The sequence below is a fragment of the Poecile atricapillus genome, chromosome 16 (genome assembly GCF_030490865.1).
Source record: "Poecile atricapillus isolate bPoeAtr1 chromosome 16, bPoeAtr1.hap1, whole genome shotgun sequence".
Classification (NCBI taxonomy): domain Eukaryota; kingdom Metazoa; phylum Chordata; class Aves; order Passeriformes; family Paridae; genus Poecile; species Poecile atricapillus.
In genome coordinates this window covers 12,588,587-12,593,391 of record NC_081264.1, presented here as the reverse complement: position 1 = coordinate 12,593,391, position 4,805 = coordinate 12,588,587, and the positions used below count along the sequence as shown (strand labels likewise).

Genomic DNA, 4,805 nt, shown 5'->3' with positions numbered 1-4,805 from the left:
TTTCTCTTTAAAAAGGGGGTTAATACTACTTAGAATCTATCTGCTTGTGTTGATGAGGACACATTTCATTACTGGCATAAGTGGTTATGTACAACTGCCTGCCCCCAAGCCAGCCCACCAATGCTGCTTTACAGCTCCCCACTGCATTCCTAATCAAGAGGAAAAATAATGGATTTACTACTCCAGAATCAACTTCCACTGGAGTCTTGCTCAAGGTATCCATTTTTCAGAAATGGCAATAATTCCATACAGCATCTTGGAAAAGTTTAGTTACAGTATCATTGAACAAGGAACATCCAGCTTCAAGTCTTCTGAAATCCAGCTCCCCAAGGAAGGCAAAAAACACCCTATTTAGGAAGTCTTTTGCAGAGCCTGTGTTTTCCCCTGCTTCTTATCAGAGTTTGGAAGAGTTCCACCACCACCATGATAGCTATTACAATGTCATTAGCTGCCTCACTCATGCATATACACACACAAATTCCAAAAAACCTTCCAGACTGATTTTACCATGGTTGCAACCATTTTCAGTATTAACCCGAAGCCCTACAGAGCACAGATCCAGTTACCAGCTTAACCTGCAGCCACACTCACGTGTCAAAACAACCGTGCTGCTTTCCAGACTTCACATGAAGATTCCAAGCCTGAGGAGTTTCAGAAGACAAACCAAAGCCAGGAATCAGCAACTGTGTCTTAAGAGAAGCCTTTACAAACAGTGCTTCCTGCTGGACATCCTTGACTCCAGAAACAGCTTTACCATTGCAACCAACATTCCAGAAAGCCGCCTGTTTGCCCTCCCTCCCTTCCTCCCCAGCCCACTTTGCATGGCTGTGCAGGCCCAAGCCTCGCTTCCAGGTGCACACTGCTACTTCCTGGAGAACAGAGCACCTGTGGCTCAGAGCAGCACAACCTGACACCTCCTAACAGACGGAATGTCAGACTTACCACTGCTCGCAACAAGATCATGCTGCACCTCTGCCCTGCTACTACAGGCTGGTTCCTCCCTGGAGCTCTGAGCAGCAGGGATGGATTCAAGGCCTTCCTTGTGGGATGACACATTATCCCTGGAAAATCTACAGTCAGCTGGGGGTCACCTCCTTGACACCACTACCAGAAACTAGAAACAGGTGAGGGGAAGAACAGGTTGGGGCTACTCACGCTCCAGTTTACCCTTAGATTTCTATGGTATCAAGTCCATTCTGTCAGTGCTTCTCAACTGCTCAAAGCAAAGGGACAAAGTTTGGGCTGTTTTGCTAAAGCTGCCCTCCAAATAAGGCCAGCTGACACCAAAGGAGGCTGTGGTTTGTGACCTCTGCCCATCCCACAAGCAGCTGACACATTTGCAAGCCAATGCACACAGCAATCCTGCACCATTCAGGGCTAACACATCCAAGGTAGAAGCTGGAAAGCAGCAGGAGCTGAGGGCTCCAGCTCTTTGCTGGGCATAGCAAGCAGTCCCAGTAAAATGTCAGTATTTCAAATTCCTGAATTGCCGCTGACTTCACTTTGAGGTCTTCACTTTGTCACTAACTTCACTTTGAGGTCTTTCATGCAAACCACTCAGTCATCCTGAAATTTTGAAGCACCATGAAGAAAGAAATACTTACCTTTTAACAACCCAGTTATTCACAAGAATTACAGCACAGTCTGAGTCGTAAGTATATCCCTAAAGTTTTCCGGGCAGGACTGGGAAGTTATGGCACCAATATCTAGAGGAGGGCTAAAGTTACAAGACATGAAGCTTGCTTCTCAGAGTTTAAAACCCACATTGGATCTCACAGGCAGATCTTTACACCACCAGCTACTCAGGGTGGAGACAAATGCATTAGAGTTGCACATTATTTCTGGGACAATTCAGTACCTAACAGGTTATTTTGAGAGAAACATGACATTACTTTGATTCAGCCAGTGAAAGCTACTATGAAACACATGCATGTTTAAGTATCTGGAAGTTTTATTCTGGTTCACAGGATCTGATAAGCACTAATTTGGGAGTCACGTGCTCTTGAAGACACCACCGACACCAACTGGAAGAGTCCTAACCTGTTGTATCCAGTTACAATTCCCAGCAGGAAGCCACCAGAGCAGGAACAGCCTTCAGAGCCCTTCGAGCTGCGCAGGTGAAATGATCTCAAACTCCATGCTGGATGTCAACCCAGTTCCCTCCACAGAGACAATTCCTCTTTTCTGTCCCATCAGACTTGCCAGGCTCCTGCCCGTTACTCCAGCAGCCCAAAGATCCCCTTCTCCCTAAGTTACTCCTTTTTTCCAGGTTACTTGCCAGCAAAGCACTGCACAGCCACGGTCCTCCTACTCCTGCAAGCTGACAACATACTTCGCTCCATCATCCTGGCTTGCACGTAGGTGGAATGAGATCTGAGATAAAATATTGTATCCTCTATTTCAGAAGCCTGGGCAGGCTCCATTTCTGTCTCCTCCAGCTGCAGATGGCCACTTTTATGGAAAATAAGTAAATAAAATAAAAAGAGAGCTTATCAAGTTGACCTATTCCACTTCCGTGGTATCATTTGTAGGTTGCATGGCTTGTTCCTTGAGAAGGTTAACATTGATATTTTAGTAATTGCTAGTGCAGACAGTTCATGCAATAGCTATGAACAGAACCCTGGACAGGCACCTATAGCACTGCCAGTGAAGAGAACTCAGCTTGGCTCTCAATTTACTATTCTTATAACCTGAAGTGGGACAAGAGCACCTTTCAGTGCAAGCACTCAGAAAAACATCACTGTTGGTACACCTCTGCCCTTCCCCAAGCTTCAAAGCAGGCACAGAACTACTTGTCACTGAAGCATTTTAGAACCTCGTGCCCCGCCTTCACTTATCTGCACAAAGTTTCAACACTTACAGCCCAGTATTTCCTGTGCTAGGAAAGAAAGCACCATTTCTATCTCCCAAACCCACTGTAATCAGTAACAGTTGAAGCAAAGCAGGTATCAGATGTCAGCCTCCTCCCCTCTAGTTTACAAGCCCTCCTTCATAAAACCTCCTTCATCTCCACCAAAAAAGTTCATTTCCAAATACCACACGCTTTAGTAGCAGACAAAAGGCATCTCAGTTCTTTATCTAAAGCTCAGAGCATGACAGGTACTACAACAAACCTGTAATAGCTCCTTCCATCACGCTGCCACCCCTTCTCAGTAGGCTCACCTTCATAATATAAATAATATAAATATACCTTTATATTCACCAGAAAGCCAAGCTGCGTTTCAACTCAGCACTACCTGACATGATTCACTAGCCACGTTCTTTTCTTCTAAAAGAAAGCCTTATTGCACATGGCTACATCACGCAAGAAAACAAACGGGTGAAGCACACAAAAAAGTGCCTATAAGACCTGAAGTCTGCAAGAGTTACAAGCTCACACCCAACCTTCCCACAGTAAGGGAAGCGTGCACAGAAAGGAAAGAAATCAGTTTCCTGTACAGAGTTGTGAAGAAACACCAGGTCTCATGTAATGATCAAAAAACATTCTCAAAAAGAGCAAGACCAGGAACAACTTCAATGCATAAACTTAAACTCCATGTTGGGGGACAAAGCACTTACCAGGGAAGGGCAACATCTGCTCATATCCCAGCGAAAGAACAGGACTGTTAAAAGGAACACGGGGAAGAGGCGCAATTAAAGCCCCAAAACCATATACATAAAAAGCCTTAACAAGTCCCACTCATAAAAGGAACGGGAATTTGGGCCGCACGCACAAGGGCAGCTGAACGTTGCTGACAACACAGCCCCAGCGGCCGGAGCAGCTGAGCAGAGGCCGGCGGTTGCCAGCGGCATGGGGCGACCCCCGGCCGGGCTCGGCGAGGACCGGTCACCGCCGCGGCCCGGGCAGGGGGACGGCAGCGCCGGGCGAGGCCCACAGGCCACGGGCAGTAGGAGCCACCCTGTCCCGGGGAGCCCTCCCTGCCCCGGCAGCCCCGAACCTCGCGGTGCAGGGCCCGGCCCGGGGCCGCCCGGTATCGCCGCCCGCCCGGGGACAAGAGGCCGCCGCACCGCGGAGCCAGGCCGCCTCCTCCTCCTCCTCCTCCTGCCGGCCGTGCCGACCGGAGCGGGGCCGAGCGCACCGTGCCGGCCCCGCCGCCGCCCCTCACCCGCAGCCGAGGGGGCGTGTGCGGCCCTCAGTGACAGCGCGGCCGCGCTCCGCCAGGCCCCGGCGCGGCGGGCCGGCCCTCCCCGCCGCGGGACAAGGGGCACCCCCGCGGGTCCTTACCGCTGGGCAGGGCATGGCGCGGAGCCCCCGCCCGTGCCGGGGCGCGGCGTCCTGCCGGGGCCGGGGTCGCTGCGGGCTCGGGGCCGCCGTCGCCGCCTCACGGACACAACAACATGGCGGCCGCACGGCCTCCTCCCTCCTCCCCCCGCGGGGCGGGGCCGGGCGCGCGCCGCTCCCGCCCTCAGGGAAGGGGAGGGGAGGAGGGGGGGCGGCTCCCGGCCCGCGCTTGAGGGGGCAGTGGGATCACGGTGTTAGGGAATCACAGAATCGCGAAATCGCGGCGTTATCGAGGCTGGAAGATCAGCTACTGGTTTAAGATCATCTACTGGTTTAAAATCGTCTGTTCCAACCGTCAGCCCAGCAGCACCAGCGTAACCCCTAAACCGCCGCACCACATCACCTAGCGACAGATGCAGACGCCTCTTGAACGCCCCGAGGGAGGGTGACTCCACCACCTCCCTGGGCAGCCCCTTCCAAGGTCTGACCGCCTGGACGGTGAAAAGTTTCTTCTAATCTGTAAGGTCGCTCCCCTCAGCGCTCGCCGTGCCCTCAGGAGGCGGCTGCCATCCCTCGGCCCCTC

At 51.8% G+C, this 4,805-nt stretch overlaps 1 protein-coding gene across 5 annotated transcripts in view; it reads right to left on the bottom strand.

The window, feature by feature from the left end:
- MTMR3 (myotubularin related protein 3) overlaps positions 1-4,368 on the bottom strand; it is a 74,662-nt gene extending 70,294 nt beyond the window's left edge. For 4 of the 5 annotated variants that reach the window (XM_058851160.1, XM_058851164.1, XM_058851165.1 and 1 more), the window contains exon 1: positions 4,226-4,368. The gene's annotated coding sequence lies outside the window, so the exon portion shown is untranslated. Of the gene's footprint in view, positions 1-3,558; positions 3,603-4,225 lie in introns of all 5 variants that reach the window. The other variant, XM_058851161.1, reaches the window with a different exon arrangement.
- Positions 4,369-4,805: the final 437 nt, after the last annotated feature.